The sequence below is a fragment of the Canis aureus genome, chromosome 4, assembly GCF_053574225.1.
Source record: "Canis aureus isolate CA01 chromosome 4, VMU_Caureus_v.1.0, whole genome shotgun sequence".
NCBI classification, from domain to species: domain Eukaryota; kingdom Metazoa; phylum Chordata; class Mammalia; order Carnivora; family Canidae; genus Canis; species Canis aureus.
Window position 1 is genome coordinate 30,538,139 of NC_135614.1, and position 24,114 is coordinate 30,562,252.

Below are 24,114 nucleotides of genomic sequence, written 5' to 3' on the forward strand. Positions count from 1 at the left end.
CGAAATGCCCCTATAGAATACCTTCCACGTAGGATTTTCTAGTCCAGCTACTTACCTGCCTCCCTACCAGACCGTGGGCTGCGTGAGGGCAGGTGCCAAGCTGTCCTGTAGCCTCCCACCCCCGCGACGATGGCCGCACACAGCTCACCAGATGTGTAATTTCACCTCCATTCATCTCTTTGATCCTCCAGCTCTCACAAGAGGCAGAAAGGTTATTACTAAAATTCCCATTTTACAGACGGGAAGCCGGAGGTCCTCAAAAGGAGAAGCAGCCGCCCGGCATCACACGTTGGCGGTGACTGCCAACTGGAGGGTGGAGACAGAGGTGTCCTCGCCGACGTCAAGTCTGGCTCTCTCCCCGGGCCGCCAGCACCCCTGGAATTGAAGGCTGGGCTCGAGGCAAACCGCTGTGTAGAGGGATTGGTGCATTTCGAACCACTGCCTTGGATCAGTCCTGCTTTCTTTTTAAGATTTTATTTATTTATTCATGAGAGACACAGAGAGAGAGGCAGAGACACAGGCAGAGGGAGAAGCGGGTTCCCCGAAGTGGGACTCGATCCCAGGACCCCAGGATTGCGACCTGAGCCGAAGGCAGATGCTCCACTGCCGAGCCCCCTCCGGCGCCCCGGGTCAGTCCTGTCTTCTGACTCAATAGCCCATGTAGGTGCCCCCTTCCTGGCGAGTGCCTCCGCTGCACAGCCCGCCCCTGCCCGTGGTTTCCACGCAGCACACAGACCCTGCCTGGCTCAGCCGGGAACCTGCCCAGGGATCTCCCTGGGCCCCTGAGGAGGGCATCCCAGTCCCCAGGGTGCCGTCTCGCTCCCTGAGAGCCTGTGTGACCTCCCAGGTGGTAATCTCGGTCACTACCTGCCCATTTAGGACCCGGCGCCACCCCCCGGGGGAGCACAAGGCTCCTGTGCACAGCGGCTCCCTCTCCGCCACATTCCAGGGCTGTGTACCTGGGCTCGGCAAATTCAGGCCTGCACCCCCTTCCTGTGTGGACCCAGCCCGCCAGCTGGTGGTATTTCCCAGAACGTCCACACTGCACGACTGGGAGCATGGCCCCACAGTTCTGCTTCCTCTCGGACCTCCCAGGGCACAAGGGGAGAGGGGGGTGGCTCCCTGTGAAGAAGGTCCTCAGCCACTGCTGCCTCTCAACACCTTTCTGGTGCCGTCTGTGGCACAGACTCTCAATTATCCTTCGGCCTCCAGGGTAGCTGTCACCACTTCCAGGAAGTCTTCTCTGATTACCCACCCGGCTTCCAGGCAGAGGAGTTTTCTAGGTGCAATGACATGACTCAGGATTTGTGTCCAGAAGGGCCGGACACAAAAGGCCCCATTAGACATGCTCAGGGATTTGGACTCAACCTGAGGTCCCTGGAAGCCCCTGAGGAATGGTAGGCAGGGAAGGATTTGCTCGATTGTGCCTCAGGAAGATCCTTTGGTCTGCATGTTGGAGAAGTGGTCAGAGGGAAGGGCCACAGGGTAGAAGAGAAGCAGCCGAGAGACAGTGGCCATGACTGGGCAGCTCAGAGGTGTGTGGGCAGCAGGGTGGGGGCAGCCGAGCAGGAAGGAAGTGGGTAGGAGTGGGGAGTCGTAGGAGGTGGGACCTCCCAGTGGCTGAGAGCTGAGGGGACTTGGGTGACAAGAAGAGTCCAATGGGTCCCCCGGGGGACTAGGGTGGGTGGCAGGGCATTGCCAAGCTGGGGTGAGGTGAGAATGCCCCGGGAAGGCCGTGAAAATCACACGCAAACCACACAGTCCTGCTCCAGGGGTATCTTCCTGGTGTGTTATTAAAGATTTCCACCTTGTGCAAAGTTAGGAATTCCCAGGTCAGCTGGCAGGGTCCCCATGCCCACCTCTCTGCTGGCCTCCCTAATCCTTTTTTCTTTTTTAAGATTTCATTTACTCATGAGAGACACACAGAGAGAGGCAGAGACACAGGCAGGGGGAGAAGCAGGCTCCATGCAGGGAGCCCGACGTGGGACTCGATCCCAGGTCCCCAGGATCACGCCCTGGGCTGAAGGCGGCCCTAAACCACTGAGCCACCCAGGCTGGCCTGGCCTCCTTAATCCTGAGCGAGTCCTGGCTTCTCTCTTCCTCCAGGAAGGAGGCTGACCTCCCAGGTACCTCTCCTCTTGCCTCCCACCAAACCCTTCTGGGCTCAGAGCCGCGGAGATCGCCAGCCCTCTTCTCACTCACGTGTCCCCTCGGCTTCACAGACAATCACCTGAGGAGCAAAGCATCCCCGCCTCTCCCACCTAGACTGAGGAGGGCCTGGCTCAGGGCCAGGGCGGGGACCTCTATCCAGGTCTCTTGGGAACGGGCCCAGGGCTGCATCCCCGTGGCCGGGTAATGTGGTGGCCAAGGAGGAGGCTCCGGGCATGCCATGGAGGTGCAAACGTGGCCCTGGGGCTTACTAGCAGATGCCATGGGTGATTCACTTCATCTGTCCGTGCCTCGTATCCTTGATGCCAAGAAGGGGATCTTAGCAATAGTAGCTACCCTGCTGGCGGCTTCATGGATCCAGGGAGTGGCTACCAGGAGCCACTTAGCCTGCTACCTGGCCGGTAGCGCGGGTTCAGGGAATTGCAGCCATAACTGCTGCTAAAGCTTGTCGGGTGCCCAGGGTCCTTCCCTGGCCCGGGTGAGGGGGAAAGCCAGTCACTGAGTCAGGCCCACATTCAAGGTGAAAGGAATTAGGCTGCACTTTTGAAAGAAAGAATGTCAAAAGAATATTGGGCACATTTCAAAAGCTCACATTTGGCACCTGTGTGCGATGAAATGCGACCTCATTGTTATTAGCCACGGTGGCAGCTGGGCCGAGCACACACGCTGGCCTCACCCCAAATCCCTGCCCTACACTTTCTCGTGCGGTGCAGACTAAGCCACGCAGGGGGACGTCACACATCTTCTCCACCTCATCTCCCCAGGGGTGGAGCAGGAGCCTCCCCACTCCCGGGATGGGGCTCAAGGGAGCTAAGTCTGCTTCCCCGGGGCCTGCGTGGGCCACTCCCGCCGTCTGCTTGCTGGGGGCCCCCGCTTGGAGTCTGAGAGGTGGCCTTGCCTTCCCAGCCGCCCGGTGACAGTGAAGAATGACAGGCTCTCCGTTCAAGGGTGCGCACCGGGGCTTATCACAGGACAGTGACGTCCCCAGTGCAGGGCCGCAGATGCTGCTGCCGGTCAGCACTGTGCGCCGGGCAGGGCCGCACACCACTCACTCCCCAGGGCCCGGGCAGCCAGGCAGGGGCAGCATGGAATCAGAAGGGGGGGAGATGCGCCCGGCACCTTGACCAGGTGCTGAGTGGACACACCAGGCTCGGGGCGAGGGATCTAAGAGGGAGAAGATGGGGGCCTTGGTAATAAAAGGGATTGATTGGCTTCCTGAGGTCAGTGGAATGGCCTGGGCAGGCCCTGCATCCTGCAGAGAGGATGTCCTCGGAGACGCCCCCCGGGTTCATAGGCTGTGCTGGGGCGGGAGGAGGCTGCGGAGGTTTTCCAGTCATGAGCACCAGAAAGGAAGGCTTAGGGACCCGAAAAGGCTGACCCTCGTCCATGGGAGGGACAGGGAGCTAGGGAAGGATAGGCCTTGGCTTTGGACTCAGATAGAGCTGAGGCTAAGTGACCTCCCTGGGCAAGTCCCTTCCCCTGGCCAAGACGGCTTCCACCCCCGTCACACAGGAGTGACAACGCCAGTTATTGAGCACCTGCTATGTGCCAGGCCCTTTGTTCCCTATCTTCCGAGGTTAACCCATTTAACCAGAGCCTAGGTGGCGGCTATGACTCTTACAATCAGCGTTTCTCGGTCCCAGAGAATCAAACACCTTTTCCCAGGTCCCACCGAGCGTTGCGTGCCGGGAGTGAAGCCCGGGCAGCCAGGCTGTACCGGAGCGTTGGCCACTCCGCTTTTCTGCCTCTCGTCATGCCGGATGCATCCCCTGCCCCCCCCGGGGCTTGTGAGGATGGGCCAGGTACACTGGTAAGGACAAACTGGCAGGTGTATGTGCTGGTACAGGCACCAGAACGCTCCCCCCATCAGCCCGTTTCATCCTCACGATAAACCTATAAGGCAGGTAAACCTATGAGGCAGGTAGGCTCGTGATCCCCGTTTACAGGTGAGGACAGTGGGAAGCAGGGAGGTTGAGTTACTTGCCTAAGTCCCCAAGCCTATGAGCGCAGATGATCTGGCTCCAGTCCCGTCCTCGGCCCAGATCAAGGGCACAGAGGGGCCGGTGCCTGGCGGATGGCACACGGCAGGGCTCGGGGAGGCCATCTCTGCCCCCGGGGCAGCCCTCCTCCCCAAAAGAAAGCCACCATGGTGAATGCTGAGGAAGGCTCCCCCACGGGCCCAGGTGAGGGAGGCTTCGGGAGGGCTCCCCTGCAGCCCCAGGGCTCCCGGCCTGCGTGTGGAGTTAGACTCAGAAAGGCCTCTGGTTCAGGGGAGATGGAGGGAGAGCTGGGGACGAGACCCCCCAGCATTCAGGGGCTTCTCAGCGGAGGTGGGCGAGCCAGCACGTAGGAGGGGGGCAGGTGACGGTGTGTCAGAAAGGCCCAGCCCACTCCTGGTGGGCGACAGGGCCCGAACGGGGCGCTGAGAGGCGAGTGGCCATCAAACAGGCAAAGCTAAGGTGGCAGACGGATGGGAAGGCCTGGCCAGGACCGAGGGGGGTGATGGGGAGCGGCCAACAGGTGAACAGCTCTGGAGAGTGACGGGGCTGATGCTCAGGCCGCCCTGATGCTGCCCGGGCAGGGACTCCAGGCCTTACTCCTGAGGGGTCCCACGCCCTCCCGGGAGCTTTGACTCTCATCCTCCAGCTGCCTGGGACCCCACCCCTTAAATCATTACCCCAGATCATTAAACTGGAAGTCCGTAATGCTGACACTCCCTCGGAGAGCATTTATCTGGAAAGTCATAAAATCACACCACAGACTGTAATTAACGATTAGAGATGCTTATCCCTCAGCCAGTTCTGGCCTGTGGGAGTCTGTCGTGGGGACAGAGGCCAGCTTCCCGCCCAGAGCGGAGGCGAGCGGCTGCCACTGCCGGGTTGCTGCCATCAGAGACATGCCAACGCCGGAGGTAAAGGTCGAGTCCCTCGCCAGGGTCCCTGGTGGCTCACCAAGCCACCTTCCCCATACCTGTCCCCTACTGCCTGGCCTTCCCTGCCTCCCTGCCTTTGTATGCGCCCTGCTCCTTACCAAGAACACCATCCTGTCCAGCCCTCAAGGATGAGCCACTTCTGGGGAGCCCTCTTCGACTATTCTGGGTCCAGGGATGCCTCCCCGACAGGCCCTCAGGACCCCCCCCTCCTCTGACATGCACCTGGATATGTGGGCGTCTCAGTGTGTACCCTGAGGCTGCATCTGCTCACACACAAAGGCTGGGGGTTCCCAGAGAATGCAAACCCACTTGTCTCCGCTCCCACATCTAGCACAGGACTGTGCACCCAGTCCTCGGAAATGAACCACGACAGCAGAGTGTCACACACCCCCCCTCAATTGAGACATGACACTGCACACACCAACGTGTGAGTGCAGCTCTCGGTGGTAGGTCTTGTCTCCTTCACAAAAGGGCTTATGACCCAGACAAGGCCCAGGACCAGTGCAAGCCAACTTGGAGAATGGAGATCCGGACCAGAAATTAGGAGCTTTCTCAGGAACTGCCAGTACTTTGGGCGCCAGAACCAGGGCCCGAACCAAGTCTTTAGGCGCTGAGGTCTGGCTCCCCTGAAGGTGTGATGGCCTACCTGAATTCACCTGGAGAAGGTTGGGCAGGATCCGGGACCCCAGGGCATGGGCTGACTCTACCACCAACGCTCTAGGTGACCCCGGGCACTCTCTCTGTCTCTAACCCCTGGGCATCAGTCAGTACCAGGCCAATGCACTCCTCTAACCTAAAACTAGAAGGGGTCTGGGCTGGGAGAGGGCTCTGGGGGGCCAAGTGGGCCTCTCATTCCTCCTCAGACCCAGGCACTGACACTTCTCCACCTGTCAGCCTGGCCTGGCTCCCCACAGGCTGTGGCTGCCCGTGGCAGTCTCAGGGAGGAGGTGAAGGCCAGGCCTGCTCTACAGACCCATGTCCCTACCTCCTCCCAGTGATGCCATTCACCCGCCCAGTGCTTGTGGCCGCTGAGCCAGCTCTGAGCAGCAACCAGTTTGGCTCCTATCTATTTCAAGCAGCCAACACCTGCCCACCCACCCAGGGCAGAGAGCCTCCCCTCTGACCTGTGGGGGTACTGAGGCCAAGGCGTGAGGTCATCGAGTCCGGCCTTGCCCGGGGACTTGCCCCAAGATGCTCAGAGAGGACGAAGACGGCCCAGTACGCAGAAGAGCTATGCAGCAAAGCTGGTCTTGGAGATGCAGAGCCCACCGCATGCTAAAGGCTCACATGAGGTTTCAGGAGAAAACAAAACAAGGTCCTTACCCACCTAGATACGGGCATATGTGTCTGCACGTATGTTTCATAAACACAGGGACAGATGTGTGAGGACATGGCCCCAGCCGGTAGCGTGGCTTCCGCTGCGAGGTGAGAATACGCAGGGTGGCGGCCGTTGGCATTTGCTTTATAAGGGCTCTATGCTCCTCACTGGTCACAGTGAGGACGCATTTCTTTTGAAGTTAAATCAATTATTTAAATAAAGAAGCGTTAGGAAAAGAAAACTGTTTAACTTTGTTTAACCCAGCATTTCCCAAATTTATTTGATGATGAATTGTTGTGTGTAATGCCTAGAAACATCCACTGGAACTGCGGATGTGCACAGAATACACTTTGGAGAAGGATAAACGTCTCCAGTTTTTAATAAAGAAAACCACGGTCCCTTCAGACTCTGAGACCCAGAAGGAGGCAGGGGCTTGCTGAACCCAGATACCCCGCCGCTCTCGGGGCCGGACCGGAGCCCACACACCTCTGAACCCCAGTCCGGCCCCTGCCGCCGTGCCCCGTTCCCTCCCGGAGCTGGGGCGAGCTGCGGGCAGGGTGTTGACGTGACCGATATCGGGCAGATGGGGGAGTGACAGGGCCACAGGGCACAAGCCCTTCTGGAAAGGACGCTGAAACTCGGGCAGCGCTGGACATCTTGCAGTCAAGGACGCTCCGGCCTCTCCCAGTTCCATGGCCCGGCCCCCCGTTCACTCCCTGGCCAGGAGGCAGACACCTCATGCCGTGACCTCTCGGGTCACTCGAGCCTGAAATTCCAGGGTCCTCAGCTTGACCCCGCTCCCTGTGGGGACAGTCCTGCGGAGAACCGCCGCCACCTTGCAGGGGATGTAACTGAGACTCGGCAAGGATGACTGACCTTGTCAAGGTCAACCGAGGGCAAAAGAATGAGAGAACCCTGCCCCGTGGGCTGGGGAGCTGCCCGGGAGACAGACCACCCGGGGGTCAAGTACTCGCTCAGCCTCTTGCCAGCTGTGGGATTCACCTCCCTGGGCCTCAGTTTACCACTGTGAAGCTGGAAATGCCACGACCCCAGAAAATGCAAACTGTTACGGGTATATTGTTCCATGAACTACCTCAGGGTTACACGAGAGAAAGGAGAGGTGGGCCGACCCCGAGGCACACTGGTGTGGGATCTGGAAACCTGGTGGCCCAGACGGGTCCCAATCCCATCTGCCACGTCCTGAGCCAACTCCAGGGGCCGCAGCCAGCTTGCTGAATGACTCCTGGGAGCCCCCCCGCCCGCCCCCCGCCCAGGATCTATCATCTGGATGGAATAAGGCCTCCAGAGGATGCTCTTCCCACCGTGGGCTGGAGATGTTTGCTCGCTGGCAGCCTGCAATCCTCTCCTGGGAGGTGGGTGTGGGGGATGCAGTAGGGAAGGGAGGCCAGGCGAGGATAGGAGTAAAGAGGGCACGAACCGGGTGCTTCCTGTATGCCAGGCGCTGTTCTAGGAGCCTCCCGCAGATGAACTCACCCCAGTCCTCGGAACAAGCTGATGAGGTCAGACCCTGTTAACCCTCTTTACAGACAAGAAAACTGGCATCTGCAAAGATTAAGTAATACGCCGTCGGTCACAAGGTTGGTGAAACAGGAATGAATCCCAGACCTCCCAGACTCTCACACTTTGAAGACGATGCTCTGCAGCCGAGGATTTCAGGGAACAGAGCGGAAATCCCAGTGCGGACCGCCCACATCTGCCTTCCCCGCCCCCCCCCACCCCCCGGGGCCTGCTCAGTTTTAGGATCATCGTGCCCAGGGCAGGGAACACTGAGGGTCCCAGCTCCCCAACTTTGCCACGGAGGAGACACCTGCTGCCTGAAAGGACAACTGGGTCTGAACTGCTTTTGTGGCCTCTGGGCCGGGAAGGCGCCCCAGTCACCCCAGTCACCCCAGTCCAGCCGTCCCCCATTGCAGCCACTCACTCTGAGGCCGTTGGCTCCCAGACGCCACGTGCAGAATGTTTGTCAGCTCTTGACACTAATATTATTTAAGGCCCAAAGTCTAATGTAAGGCTTCCTTTTAGCAAGATTGTCTCATTTAATAAAGCTCCCTGTCTCTGTTCCCCCAAGGTAATCACGTTGATGGTAACGCATTCCCCGCGCTGTGATTTGATCTGGGAATAGAATTATCACACAGCCTTGCTTTGTTGTCAGATTTCTATTTTTATTTTTTTTTTCCCCTGGAATAAATAAACAGAGAGCCAGCCAGGTGAAAGGCAGTGCTCCGCTCACCTGGGGCCTTCAGTGCTCACCTGGCCTCCTTACCGGGTCACTCCTCATCCCCTGGAGTCACTCACTCACTCCTTCATTGATTCGATCAACGAGCCTGTCCCAGGTGTCAGTACCCCAGGCAGTCTCCAGGCTCTGAGCTGGGAGTGGGGGCGCACAGAAAGCCCCGGCCTCGAGGAAGTGACAGCTTAGTGCGGTGGCTGGCACACCCCGGCTCCCTAGGCATGCCCCCTACCCCGAGAGGGCACCAGTGTGGCCCTCAGGAAACAGGGATGCTCACGCCCGTGGAGGCGATGCTGAGAGAGAAGCCTGGGTCTCCCTGCCTGCCTGCGTGGTGACTGTGGTCTCAGGCAGGTCACCCGATCCTCTTGAGCGCGGTCTTCCTGGGTGGGAAGATCAGAAGGACACAGGAGCTTAGACTCAGACAGAGCCCAGTGCAAATCCCAGCTCTGTCTCTTCCTCACTGCGGCCGGTTGCCCGCCTGCTTCACCGAGATGCTGCGGGCCCAGCCAGGCTGCGCGGTCCTGAGACAGAGGGCCTCCTGAAATTCTGTGCACCTTGAGAGGACAAAAATTAAGTGAGATGATGTTAGCCAAGTGTCTGGCTTGTGGCGAACGTTTTCATGCGGTCACTGTCATCACTGCCATCATCACCATCATCATCAATACTACTCGAGGGAGAAAGGAAGGCTGCTTTAAAACGAGGGGCTTAGACTGGTGGGTGTGACCCAGGACAAGTCCCTTCAGCCCTCCCACCTAGGTGTCTAGTTGTGAAGCAGAATTGTTCCCAAACTCGATGGCCCAGTGCAGATGAGCAGGTGCGGGGGGTGGAGGGTGGGGATCACCCATCCCTCCACGCCATGTACTGCAGAGCTAGGTGGTCACGGAAGGCCGAGCCCTGGTGGGCCCCAGGCAGTGCCCCAGCCTGGGGATGCCACGAATAAGATCACATCAAGCTAGGAGTTGAACCAGTAGGCAAAGAGGGGGTTTGGGGTAAGGGGATCTGGGGTTCAGCTGGCCCTGCTGCAAGGATGAGCTCCTACCCATCATAGGACACGAACCGGGAGTTGTGGGCTCAAATCCTGCCTCTGCTGGACACTCACTGTAGGAGGCGCTCTGAGCCTCGGGTTCCTTTAATGATGTACGCTGTGTGACGTGTGATGCTGTGAATGCATGATGTGCGTCAGTGTTCACTGGCAGGAAGTGGTCACTCGAGATGGGGACTGAAGAGACTTTGATAAAGGCACTTTTAAGTGTATGGGCTAAATAAATGTATGGGCAGGGTCAAAGGCAATCAGAAGGGCTGGGGCAAGCAACAGTGAGCGCTGCCCCCCCTCAGGGGTTAACACAAAAAGGGAAGAAACCCCCGGGGGATGAGAGCCCCACGGAGATGACAGGCCACGGGAGCGGTGGGGCGGGTGGAGGACCACGGGCCAGCAGGGAGGAAGCCTCGGAACGCTTGCTGCCTGAAGGGTGAGCGAGAAAGGGAATGAATGACTGAATGAGTCTCCTCTCCCGCCGAGTCCTCCTCTCCGATCGCGTTTCCTGAAGGAGCACTTCAGTATCTCCCACCCCACACGCTTCTGTCCGGGGACGACTTCCACGCCCCTCGCGTCTGGGAGCGGTCGTGATCACAGCAGACGGGACCCCGCGCGGCATCTGTTAGGTCGTAAGAAGCGGTGCGACCCCACCTTGCCGTCTCTGGGGTGCTCACTCTTTGAAGCCAGCCACTGTGCCATGAGGAAGCCCACGCAACCGCCCGGAGAGGCCACATCCAGGTGTTCCGGGGACCGCCGCACCTCAGGTCTCAGCCCAGGGGCAGCAGCAGTTGCACACAGGTGACACACGTGTCCATCCGCCTGACCTCCCGGGCCTGCAGCCTGAGGCCCCGACGCTGTGGAGCAGAGCCAAGCTGCCCCTGCTGTGCACTTTCTGAATTCCTGACCCACAGAATCAATAAGCACAAGAAAATGGTAGGGGTTTTAGGCCGCGATGTTCGGGGCAGTTAGTAATGCAGATGGTTTGCTTTGCTCCATAGGGCTTCCTCCCAGAGCGAGGTGAAGGAGGGTAGAGACGAAATATGAGGAGGAAACAGTGAAAATCTAGCAGCTGGGCTGGAAGACAAAAGGGTGTGTATGGGTTTTAGGACCCAAGGCCCGCTGGGGACTCCAGCCAGCCCAGCAAAATCTGGAATCCCATCCTCGCGTAGAACGTAGAACGCAGTCCCTGGAAGTGGGCTATAGCCCCAGCCTCCGAAGCCGCTTTGGGCACCTCCCACCTGCCTTGCCCCTGTCCCACCTTGACCCAGCAGCCCCTCTGGGTTAGTCTCGCCCCCGACTTGTGAGCCGAGCCGGTCCCCACCGCACCACAGGGCACTCGGACACAGACTCCCCAGCCAGAGGCAGCTCTGCACACTGCGGCCTGGCGGGGAAAGAGGGGGTGGCCAGGGGGCCCGACAGGACGGCCTTCTCTCTCTGCCCTACTCAGGCGGGCTTGCGCACACCCCTGCCCTCCTCTCACCCGGATCGCCTCCCCACCGCACGTCTGAACCTGCCGCCGTCACTGGCGCCTTCGCGGTGACCCGGTGCTTCCTGCACAGGGGTCTGTTTGCATCCCCCTGAAATTCGGGGGTTGAAGCCCTTATCCCCCGTGGGATGGAATTTGGAGGTAGGGCCTTGGAAAGGCTGTTAGGTCACGAGGGTGGAGCCTCCATGGTGGGATGGGCGCCCTAATGGAAGAGACACCGAGACACGAGCCCTCTCACCCTGTGAGGACACACGGCACGAGGCAACTGCAATGCAGACATCAGATCAGCGGCAGCCTCATCTCAGACGTGCCGCCTCCGGGCTGTGAGACACAAACGTTGGTTCCTTCAACCCCCGGGTCTGTGGGTTTGTTAGAGCTGCCCAGGCCAACTGAGACCCCGCCACCTCCACCATCCTCCCCCTTCCCCGGACCCCGTCCCAAAACACACGTGGTTGCGATTTTCCTAGAAATGCCCACAGGAGACCTTGAGGGCAGCATCTGAGTAAGAGAGCTGGCGGGTACAAGGTTTATCTCCCCACGGCTCAAGAAGGGTCTGCCCCAAATCCCACATGTGGCTTCTGTTGGGTCCAGCTCACAGCCGTGGGCTAGAAAGTCCTCAGCAATGCCACGAGGCCTCCCTGGCTTCCCCGGGCACCCTCGGGCACCCATGGGCACCCACAGCATCCGATGCATCCCCCCCCCCCATCTCCCAGCATGAAGCCCGGGAGCTCACAGCTTCCAGAACCGCGACTGCCGCGGGAGCGGGGCCCACACCTCCCCGTCATTCCTGACACACTTAGTATTCAGTCGCCGTTAATAAAAGCGACGCGTTTCCTACCGGATCCTCATGACAACACTCCGAGGAAGGGGCCGGCCTTATTTCCCTTTAGGAAGCAGCTCAGGGAACGGGGGTGACTGGCCCAAGGTCACGGGGACGGCGAGGACCAGAGCCGGACTCAGAGCCAGGTCTGGGGGACTCCCCGGCCGGTGCTCTCCGCCCTCCGACATGACCTACCGCCTCCCGACTCCCCACGAAGCGCGGGGCCGAGCACAGGGCAGGCACTCGATAAATATTTGTGCGACTGAACACAACCTTAACAAATTCTTGTTGCGTGAATAAACTTCTGATACCCGAATAGGAACCAAACCACCTCAGTGATTTCCAATTCAAACACCACCGTCCGCTCCATGCATTCTGATGCACTTATGTCTTTTGTTTTTTTGGAGGGGTTTTGTTTCCTTGCAGCGTCGGCGGCCAGGAGGTACACAGAGCGCCCTGGGGAATCGCTTCGGCATTTCAGACGGGCGCTGGGGAAGCATTCTAGAACAAGCAGGTTCTCACAGCAGCAACGCCGCTGAGAGGGAGGCGGGCAAGGACCCAGGGTCCCGTGGACCAGGGGACAAGCCTCAGGCCCCCAGGGCCAAGGGACGTGTGCGAGGTCACGCAGAGAGGGAGGGCCCACCCAGCCGGGGGATGCGGAGGACGGGGCTGCGTCCGAGCTCTGAACTCCGTGGGCTCCTGGGAAGGACAGAGGGCGTGGCTCTAGGAAACCGGGTGGCAGCCTCCCTTGATCAAAGGGCCAGGCCCCGGATTCTGGCAGAGATCGAAAAGACACGTAGGCCTTGCCATCCCTGCTCCCCTCCTGCTGCCTCCCCTTCCCGGGTCTGCACCGGCAGGCAGACCATGAGAGCGTGGGCTGGACCCTCCCAGAGCCGCACAGCTTCGCAGAGGGAGGGGGGGACATCGGTGGCCCAGACAGATGATGCCTGTGGCTGGGCCTGGGGTTCTCTGAGACCCCCTCACCCCAGTCTCCATCGGGAACTCAGGCACCTGTCTCTGGGACAGGAGGAGGTGCAGCAGAGAGGACCCAGCCCCAGGAAGCCCTCTGATCCTTTGAATTCCTGCACCACCTTGGATGAATCTCACCTTCCTGAACCTCGAGTCGCCATTCATCAAGCCGGGTTCCTTCGCCCTGCTCTTTCTCCCTCTAGGAGCACATGTCCACCTCCAGAGATAAAATGATCATACTGAATATTACACTTGCTTTATGATTAGCTCCCCAGCCCCTGGTCCCAACTCAAGCTGTCCAGGGCCTGTGCTTAGGACCTGCAGGTCAGTTGCCCCCTGCCTGGGCCAGCAGAAGGCCAGCCTGGTGACCAAGTGTAGTTGCCCCTGGCAACTGGAATCAGACTGCATCCGAGGGACAAGGTCAAGTCTTAGCTAAGAAGGGAAGCAAGCCAGTTTCTCAGGAGCAGCATTAAGCATCAACACAGAAGGGAGATAAGGCAGGGGGTCAGGAACCACAGATAGGAGGCTGGTCAGGAAACTGGCAGCAGGGCAGTGAAGCCAACAGATCAGAGGCAGGACTGTGAATGAGATCCAAGGAATGGCCACTCAGTACACGGCTTGGCAGGCCACAGCCCACGGAACATGGACCAGGCTGCCAAGGGTCTGGGTGGCCAGAGGCTAGAGGGAGACAGGCCTGCGTGGCCATGAGAAGGCCGAGCACCACGCTCTTCAGCTTGTCTGCCCAGGAATGTTGTGCCCAGAAGGTCTATGTACATGCATTTAGTTGTAGCTCAACTTGTTCTTAGAAAATGATTCAAAACATACACAAATCCCTAAGGAATTTATAAGGATACTTGAAATATCACAGTAAAACATAAAGTGGAAATTGATAGGAAAGTAAGAAGCAAAACAGAGGAAAGGACATTAAAATAAGCCAGAAAACTGGCCAATTCAAATATTAAGATGACAAAGTCTTAAAAGTTATTTTGAAGGATTAAAATTTTAGCTCTGAGCTTCCTGGTAGCAAATGCAAAAGGGGAAATCGAGTCAGTTACACAATGTCCATGAAATAAAAAAATAGATATATAAAGCCAGATGTCTAGAAAAATCAGAGCTGCCTCTGGTTGTAAACCAGGAATCTTTCCTGGCAGTCTTTGTTATAAAATTCTCAGCATTGACACAAAGACAAATCTCATGGAGAGGCATTCTGGGGAATGAAATCATAAGAACAGACAATTCAATAAGAGCAATCCTACAGGGATCAAAATAATACTGTGCCCTGGAAATCATCCTCTCCTGGCCTGGCTTAAGGCGCAGGCAGATGAGGCTGGGGTATTTTAACCAAGTAGCATTGTTTGGGTTTTTTAAAAAGATTTTATTTACTCATGAGAAACACACAGAGAGAGGCAGAGACACAGGCAGAGGGAGAAGCAGGCTCCCTGCGGGGACCCTGATGCAGGACTTGATTCCAGGACCCCAGGATCACACCCTGAACCAAAGGCAGACACTCAAACACTGAGCCTGCTGGTGCCCCTAAGCAAGTAGCATTGTGGCTATTTATTTATTTATCTAAAATTTATTTCTTCAACCTCCATTTAGCAAGCACCTAATTAGTGCCAGGGTTGTATGAGGCATTGGAGAAGAGTGGTGGGTGGGACACACCCAAACCCCGGCCTCCTGGGGTGTAAGGTCTTGGAGGGGAAGCTGTCATGAAACAGGTAGTAAGAGGCCACAACATAAGAAGGGTCTGACAGGGAGCCCAGGCATGATGGGAAGACCAAGGGAACGCCTGATGCCACAAACCAGGGAAGACTGCCTGGAGGAAGTGAGGCCTGACGTGGGCAGGTTGGCCAGGAAAAGACCTGGCAGGAGAAGCAGCAGGGGCTGGGTCATCAGAAGTCAGCATGCCTAACAGCCTTCACCACCTGAGCCACCCCTGGAAATGGCCTGGGAAGGGGCCTCAGAGTCCAGGCCCAGTTGGGGTGGGTTCATCACTCAGCCACACTGTCAGGACCGACTTTGGGCAAAACCGCGTGTGTATGCCAACCTGGCGGCCAATGCCCCAGCGCCGTCTCCTAGGTAGTGCTCCAATCCCCCTTCTCACGGCTTGGCCCTGCTGCCCCCTTCCTTGAGGGGCTCACGGCCAGGGCGGACTCAGCTGTGTGTGGAGCAGGAGGCAGGGCTGTAGCCCAGCCACCTCCGGCGATGACACCCAACTGGGCCATTTTAGAGCTAAAAGGCCCCTCTGACAGCCCCCAGCCCAATGACCTCATCCTACAAGGGGGGAAACTGGGGTCCAGTGAGGGGAAGGGACTTATCCAAAGTCATACAGGCTGCGACTCCAGAAGTCCAGAGGCAGGAAATAGCGGAGGTAGGGAGGAGACTATGTAAGCTGGCCGGGAGCACTAGGGAGGGAGAGCAGAGGAAAATTCTAGAAGAGGCTCAACCAGAGTAGGAGAAAGAGCTCGTGTCTCAGGCCATGCGACTTGGAGCTGTGGCTCTCTCATGGGCTCAGTAATGTGGACCCGCCCCGTGGGGCTATGGGACGGGGGCTGGAGCACCTGTAAACTCTAGAATCCTGTGTGTGTGAGCATGGCACAGGGGGCCAGGAAGAGGGTGGGTCCCCAGATCACGGTAATGGACCTCGGAGTGCGAGGCACGGCTCCGACAGTAACCCTCCAGCACAGGTATTTATCAACCCTGTCTTCCAGACTGAAAACACCGAGTTAGGTAACTTGCCCAAGACCTCAGAGCTAGGAAGAGGTGGGGCGGGGATCATGCACAAGAGGCCCTGAGGCAGACACGGTGTTGAGGAGCTCATCTCTGGGAAGGGAGTGGGCAGAGGAAGCTGAGCAGATAGCACTCCCGAGAGAGGCAGGGCTCCCGGTCTCGTACCTTCCCTTGGAGCCATGCTTTACACTGGGAGTGGGAGCCCAGCCAGCTGCCCGGGGGTCAAGGGGTAAAAGACGCTCAGTGGGGGACCCCTGAGATGACCGCATGGAGTGTCCGGGCTGGCGCAGCTGGGCCGGCTGTCTACTGCAGATCACCTGACGACTTAGCCGCACAAACTCTGTCCCCAGTTTCTGTGGCCCGGGGGTTCGGACAGAGCGTAGCAGGGATGACTTGTCCCTGTTCCACAGCATCTGGGGCCTCTGCTGGGAAACCTCCAATGGCTGGCCGGTCAGATGGCTGGGCTCAGGGGGCACTGGTGCCCAGACGTGGCGTCTCCGTGTGGCTTGGGCTTCCTCACAACATGGCAGCCTCAGCTAGTGGTTCTCCTCAGCTCTCACATGTGGCTCGGGGCTCCAAGAGAGAGTGCTCCAGGCACCAAAATGGAAGTCACATGGTCTTTACTGACTTAGCATCACTTCTGACCTTCTCCGTGGGGTGAAGTGGTCACAAACCTGCCCAGATTAAAGAAGTGGGGACATAGACCCCATTTCTCAATAAGGAAGACTGTGAAAGAATTTGTGGCCGTGTCTTTGAAACCACCACATTCGTCATGGTGGCCCAGCAGCCTGGTAGGGGAGCCCAGCAAGGACGCATCCCGCCATGACAGATCCGCAGAGGCCGAAGGAAGTCAGGGTCAGTCCGGCAGACCCAGGACTCAGCCAGGGCCACACAAGCCTCCTCTACCTGCCCCACCGGCCCCTTGCACCCTGCCTCTGACTCAGCCTGTCCCTGGAATGATCACATGGTTACACCAGGCGCTCACAAAGGCAGGACTTCGAGCTTACCTCTGCTTTGGCAGGATGACCTTGAGTGAGTCATGCGACATTTCAGGGCCTCTGGGCTCCTCTCCTGCACAACAGCGGATACTTCCTCCTTTCCAGGGTTCTGAGGAGGAATGGAAGAAAGAACATATGGGAAACGCAGACATCCAGTAGGCTCCTAGCGAATGCTGGTTTCCTTCCAGGGAGAATGGGGTAGGGCGGGGGTGCCACATGCACGGAGAGGATCTAAGGGCCTGACTCACTGGGTTCTCTCCCGGGGACTTAACCAAAGCAGCATGTCTGCACTTGAAGCTGCAGCAGGCACCTCTTGGGCCTGTGGCTCCTGGCTCTAATTACAGCTTTCTGGACATGTTTCCTGTTTGGGAGCTGGCAAGGTACCCTCAGAGGAGCCACAGATAATGAGCAGCTGGCTGCAGAGCCTCCCTCCGCGAGGGCACTGACCCTGGAGCAGGCCTGAGCAGGCCCACCTAGGAAGGAAGAAGGCCCTCAAAGTCACCTGGTCTCAGTACTGCCTTGCACACACACACACACACACACACACACACACACACACACAGGACCACCACCATGGCCACAGGATTTCCCGGTTTCCGCTCATACAGCCCCGGTGACAGGAGCCTCACTACCCTGCAGACAGCATGCTAACCTCCTAACAGTACAGGTGCTTAGAAGCAGGTCCTTCAGCTGCCAGCTACCCATCCTCAGGTCCACCAAGGAGAAAAGTGCCATGGAATGGAAGAAAGGACACAGCCTCTGGGGGCCGGAGGAACTGGGTTAAAATTCTGACCCTACCATTTTCAGGTTCTGTGAGCTTGCTCAAGTCCCTCTACCTCTTTGAGCTTCAATTTCTCATCTGTGAAATGAGAATACTCCTACCCAGTGGAGGGAGGCTGGGCGTGGCAGGTGGAGTGAACTGCCACAGCACGGATGAAAACACACGACACACCGTAGAGGCCAAATAAATGTTGCTGTCTCCCTCTTCCCTCTTGGACACTTTGCATTAGGCCAGAGACACTCTCAGACTGAAGCAAGTGACCGTCCTGCAGAACCAGTCGTACGCCGGCCGAGAGAACCAAGGGGCTAGAAGGCCATCTCCTCGGCTACAAGACCTCATGGTCAGCTAGAGAGGGCTGGGGGTGGGCAGCAAGCTTTCTCATTTCTGCTAGTGCAACTGGACATCGATTGAGAAAAGAATGGGATGATGGAAGGATGGATGGATGGATGGATGGATGGATGGACAACTGAACAGACAGTTTAAACAAGTATCTAAGCAAAAACACTAATTTGAAGAGCTGTTTGCCCCAGGAACCTCAATGCACCCCCATGTTCATTGCAGCATCATTCACAGTAGCTGAGATACGGAGATGACCTCGGTGTCCGTCAGTGGATGGATGGATAAAGGAGGTGTGGTAGATAAATAATGTACATAATATATAAGGGAATAGGCATATAATATATAATATATGATGGTATATTACTCGGCTATAAGAAAGAATGAGATCTTGCCCATTTGCAACAACATGCATGGACCTGGAGGGTGTTATGCTAAAGGAAATAAATCAGACAAAGGCAAATGCCACACGATCTCACTTCTATATGGCACCTAAAAAACAAAACCAACAATCAAACCAAAACCAAGCTCAGAGATACAGAGAACAGACCGATGATTGCCCATGTGGTGGGGAAGAGAGCAAAAAAGGGGGAAGGGGATCAAAAGGCACAAACTCCCGGCTGTAAAGGAAGTCAGCCCTAGGGATGTAACGGACAGCATGGTGACTACAGTTAATAATGCTGTCTTGGTGTGTGAAAGTTGCTTAAGAGAGTAGATCTTAAAAGTTGTCATCACACACAAAAAAAGAAAAAAAAAGACAAAAAAAATCTGTGATTGTGGACGGTGACAGATGGTACCTAAGCTTACCGTGGCGGTCATTTCGTAATATATACAAATATTGAATCATTATGTCTTAGACCTGAAAGTAATAGAATGCTGTTGTCAATTATACCTCAATAAAAGGACCCATAAATAAATTGGTTACTAAGTCTAGCCGGGAGACGCCCGCCCCCTTCTAACGCTAGCTCTACTGGATGTCCCGTTTTTGTTGAGAAACTGTGTAAGCAGTGATTTCTAAAATTTATAAGCCTCGGGGGAAGCCTTGTAAAATGCAGAGTCCTAGGAGCCACCAACAGAGATTGCCACTGCAGGTGCGTGGCGGGGCCCGGAGTCTGCGTTGCTAACCGGCTCCGGATTGCTGTTGCTGCTGCTGCTCCACAGGCCACACTTTGAGAAGCTCTGGAGTAAAGCAGAACGGCTGACCAACAACACCCATCAGAAAACAGGCCCGTGGGCCAGATGGGGTCACCTGGCCTGGGGCGCTTCAGCAGGCAGGGGAAGGAAAGCCCCCGCCCCGGCCCTGGGATGCCCAGGGAGACAGGACCACCCCCCATCTCCCACCTCTTCCAGTCTCCCCCCCAAACCCCTCCCCTCACACACACACCCTGCTCGGAGCGGTCAGTCTGGGCTCTCTTACAAGCTGCAATGGCTTCCTTAGGTCCAGAAGATCACACCGCCCTGTAGAGCGTCAGCCTGCACAGAAATCCCAATAAATAGGTGAGGTGTGCAGGGGCCACACAGGCTAGCCACCCACGACAGGCCTTCCAGCAGGAAGGAGGAGCCCCATCAAGAAGGGAATCCGGCCTCCCGGCTTCCCAGACATACACACATGCACACGCATGCACGTATACGCCTCAGACACCCCCTCCCTGGGGGCCCCGTGGCTGCTGGCCGCAGAGCCAGGGTTCAGGACTCAGCTCCAGCACTAACTGGCTGCATGGCCTTAACCAAGTCACTTTCCCTCTCTGGGTCTGAGTTTCTCTGCCTGAGGTGGTTGGACTTGGCCTGGTCTCGGGAGAGAACTGGTCGTACCTGAGCCACCAATGTGTTCACTTATTAATTCTTTGGTTCAACAGACATCTGTTGAGCAATTCCTGTAAACCGGATCTGAGCCACGGCACCGAACAAAAGAGCAATGAAGCTCGTGCCTCGTGGAGCTGGCCCGATCTTTGTACCAGATGTTTTATCCCTCATTGTGCCTTCACCCCAGACGGCACAACGAGCTGGCCCTGCTGATCCCCGCCTTACGGACGGGGAAACTAAGTCACTGAGGAGGTGGCCGAGCTGCGGTGCAGACAGTCAGGGGGTCCGTAAGCCATCACACAGCCCCGAGACCTCTGCCCCTGCAGCCTCTAGCTTTCTGCTGGGGTGGGGGCCGTCCCCTCCCCAGGACCCCTCACCAGCATCCTCTGAGGTCTGCTATCCCAGAGGGAAGTAGAAAAAAAACCAAAGGCCATGGGAGAAGCTGTTCCCATGCAGCCCCAGAGTTTTGGGCACTTCAGGCTGGGCCAAAGCTTCTACAGCTGCCCCCGGGATGGCGATTCCAGGCCAGGCTACCCTCTCCGGGGGTAGGTACCCTGAATCTCATGGTGCTCTAGGAGCACTGGCAAGTCCTTCTCGGGGCCCCATCCCCACCTACCCCTCTCGCCACTCACCCCAAAGGCCCATGCATGACCCAAGAGGCAGAGCAAGCTCACACTGCAGGTACAGACACAACACGGCACCGGAAAAATGACACGAGCTCTGCTTCTGTGCCCTTCCCCACAGTTTTGCAATCCAGACACTAGAAGGAGGCTATTTCAACTTTTAACACACAGGAAGCTTAGCGTCGCTATGGAAAATAAACTGTATTCGGAGTTACTATGCAGGGTGGGAGACAGCACCGTGATCTTTAGAGTGCTTGGGGCCCTAAAGGTCTCAGCCGGCTTTGGCCCCGTGCCTCGCCCTCCCTCTTTGAAGATGTGCCCGGTCTTTTCCCACGGCCTGGAAGACTCTCCGTCTCCCCTCCGCCTCTCTAAATACGCCCATCTGTCATGGCTCCGTTCACCTCCTGTGTCCTCAGGAAGCTACTAGAAGCCCCACTGGCTCTCCCAGGTCCCACGGATCCAGCTCCATCTGCAAGAATCACCGCACTCTTAGATCCCGTGTCCTGCCCTCGGCCGGCTGCCGGGATCCTCCGGCATCTGTCAGGTTGAGGAGGAGCCAGCCGAGAGGAGTCCCCGCAAGGGCCACATCAGGGACAGTCTAGGACACCGGTTCTTCCAGAGGCCCTGCAAAGTGAGAAGGCATTGTTTGCCTTGTGTACTCTCTTTCTTTCGTAAACAAATGCACAGAGAGGTTTTCCAGAGGTATCGACAAATTAAATCCAAAAGCAGACATGAGAACCCAGCTGTCTTCTCTGAGGTGAGTCATTAGAGCGATCTGCAAAAACGTAAAGTGATGTTCCTTTCGTTTTAGAAAATAGCTATTTTTCATGAAAATGTATGATGCTAATATGCAGTGGTTTGGTCTTGTTCTCCGAGAATAAGTATTTTACGATTTCTCAGCTTTAATTTCTAATACGGTAAATATCCGTAGCTACAACCACATAAACAGAAGCTCTTTCAAGTCTCTGATAATTTTAATAGTGCAACAGGGCCTCGAGGCCGAGTTTGAGGACTCCAGGTTGAAGAGAGAGTGCCCCTGGTCTGCAGCTGAACAGACGAGGGGCGGTGGGGGGGGGGGGGGGTCTGACCATCAGGCCGCAGGAACAAAGGCAGATGGGGGCCGGGGGCCGGGCAGGGGGCCTGGCAGGGGCCGAGAGAGGCCCCAGGCTGCAGACCTTGGGTCGGAAAGCAGGAAGCAAAAGGGGGCAGAGGAGAGCCAGAAAGGAGATCCGGAGAGAATCCCAGAGGACGTAATGGTAGCTGCATCCATGAGGACCAGGGCTGGGGTGCAGGGCGGATATGGGGAGAAGAAGAAGGGAACCCCGGAGTTGCCCTGGAAGGGAAAGAAAGAAGCAGAGAGATAAGGAAGGAGGCCCACCGGGGGCGATGCCGAACTGCAGCTATTGTGGATGCTGGCGACGGGCACCAGGAGGGCTCTCACCGCCCCCCCCCACACACACACATGCCACAGGCCTGCCCGGCCCGCAGCCCAGGGGAGGGGCCTCCCCCAGGTCCCCTCCTTTCCACTCAGCCCCCCCTTACTCTGGGTCAGCTGAGTACCTCCGGTCTTTGCCATCCTCCAAGCCCGACCGACACGGCCGTGAGCCCTGTTCCGGCTCCAGGACCCTGGGCAGGCACAGAGCGTCCATCCCTGGGTTGTCAACAGGGGATGATGAGTCCAGCTCAGGGAGCAGGGGAGGGCTCGCGGGGAATGACGTCAGAACATGTGCAGAGGGCCTGGCACGTGCCGATCGCTCAACAGGTGCAGCTAATATTAGTCTGGGAGCTCCGGCCTCGACGGCGACCGTTATTATTAGTGGTGGTATTAATATCCCAGCAGGAAATGGTCTTCAAGGTCACAGAGCTCCCGATGTGACTGAGAGACAAACAAGAAGGCCCGGAGCCGCCAGAGGCAGAGCCGGAGTCAGAACCCACTTCGGGGTCCTGGTGAGACCGTAAGTTCCTGGGGGGCCGGAGACGTGCGCCGTCCACGCTCACAGCGCCACCCCTTCCCTCTCTCCACACTTACTTTTTTGGACACGTCTCACGGGCCAGGCACTCTGCCAGCTGCTGTCTGCCCACAACACGGCTTGGCCCCAAATTGGTTCAATCGATGTTTGTGGATCGATCCTTGTCCTCTCCCATCTGGCTGGCCACGGAGAATCTAGGCCAGGCGTGGGCTTTGGAAGGGGCCCCATGAGCCACCCCTCTGGTCGCCAGTAACAAAAACACAGCTGCTAACTTTGAGTAGCTGGTACCTGCCACCTGCCCCGGGTCCCTGCATCCTCGTCCCTGAGCCGGGGGGAAACAAGACCCAGAGAGGCTTAGCGCCCGTCTCAGGACACACAGCCACACCTGAGAGAGCCGGCGACGGGAAGTCAGGCCTCTCCGTGCCGAGCATGGGTGAGGACGGCCACGGAGGGCGCAGGCAGGTGGACGCGGGCCTGGATATGCCTGAGAGTGGGGAGCAGAGAGCAGGGTCTTGAGGGTCTTTGGGGGCAGAGGGGAAGGCCTGGGAGGGGAATCTGTGCCGGTGTGGCATTCCAGAAACGGAGCCCCTAAAACAGTCGCTTCTCCCACCCTCTGGTCCGGGGAGCAACTCCCTCCGCCCGATCTCCTGCTCAAGTGGTAGGGTGTCCGTGCACCCGAGCGGCGCGGCTGGCCGGTGCACCCAGGCTGGCCCGGGCGGGACTCGGGGGCGCCGCGGAGCTGACGGGGATGGAGCAGCCCTGCACCCACAGGGGAGCAATGACTTGCTTCACCCTGGTCTCCTGATTGGCTTTGGGTGTCGCAGGGGGAGCAGAAAGGAGAGCCTGGACCAGGGAACGAGCCTCCAGGTGCGGCTTCGGCGAGACCCGGGGCAGGGGGTTCCGGGCCCCGTCCTGAAGCAGCGGCTCTGCTGGCAGCTGGGGCAGGGACCCCGGCCACCCTGCCACAGGGCTGCGGCCACAAGGCTGGTCCTTGGCCCCCACTCGAGTCTGCCGCTGATCTGGGCTGGCTTGGCAGGGAGCGGGGCGTGGGGGCAGACGTTCCTCTCCAGGCTACAGGGAGGAGCCACGCCACTGGGGCCCGGGCTGCTGTGCTCACGGGAAGGACACAGGGCCATCGGCAGCCGGGACCGCTCCTCTTGCACCGATCCCTGAACAGGCCATGCGGGGAAGAAAGGGCAGCTGTGCTCAAAATGCCCCTGGGGGTGGTGGGGGCGGCGAGGTGCAAGGAGCTGCCCTGGTCAGCACCCAGGAGGCTTGAGGCCTGGTGCAGCGCTGCCTCCAGCTCCCTGGTGTCCTTTTTTTTTTTTTTTTTTTTTTAAGAATTTATTCATTTATTCATGAGAGACACAGAGAGAGAGAGGCAGAGACACAGGCAGAGGGGAAAAACAGGCTCCTTGCAGGGAGCCCGATGTGGGAATCGATCCAGGTCCCCAGGATCACGCCCTGGGCCAAAGGCAGGCACCAAACCACTGAGCCACCTGGGGATCCCCTCCCTGGGTGTCCTCGGCCAAGTCGGTGACCCACTGCCTCTGAAGCCCCCGAGGCGGCTCTGTCGTCAGGTGACCTGTGCACCCCACCCCTTGGCACCTGCACACACACATGCACACACTCAGGCAGCACTTGTGCCCAGCGTGGGCTCCATAAAGCGCCCCCGGCCTGCTGCGGAGGGGACAGCGAGGCAGGCCAGGCAGCAGGCCCACAGCAGGGCCCCAAACAAAGGCGGTGGATGGGGGGGGGAGCGTTGGCAGCGGGAGGAATGGGGGAGGGTGGCTCGGGCTGGGGAGGGATGTGGCTCCGAGCCTAACAGGCCACCAGCAGCCGCAGCATCTGCTTTTTCTCACCTCTAAAGGGAATCGATTTGTCTCTGACTG

General features: G+C 57.9%; 1 long non-coding RNA gene across 2 annotated transcripts; it reads right to left on the reverse strand.

Moving 5' to 3' along the window:
• Positions 1-8,594: 8,594 nt before the first annotated feature.
• On the reverse strand, positions 8,595-23,888 carry LOC144312432 (uncharacterized). Of its 2 annotated transcripts, XR_013377909.1 has the most exons (6): positions 21,813-23,888; positions 20,654-21,585; positions 19,211-19,299; positions 16,958-17,182; positions 16,719-16,818; positions 8,595-9,224 (listed from the first exon to the last, which is right to left on the reverse strand). It is a non-coding gene; the product is annotated as an uncharacterized LOC144312432 (long non-coding RNA). The 2 variants fall into 2 exon arrangements; XR_013377908.1 differs by lacking the exon at positions 16,958-17,182.
• Positions 23,889-24,114: the final 226 nt, after the last annotated feature.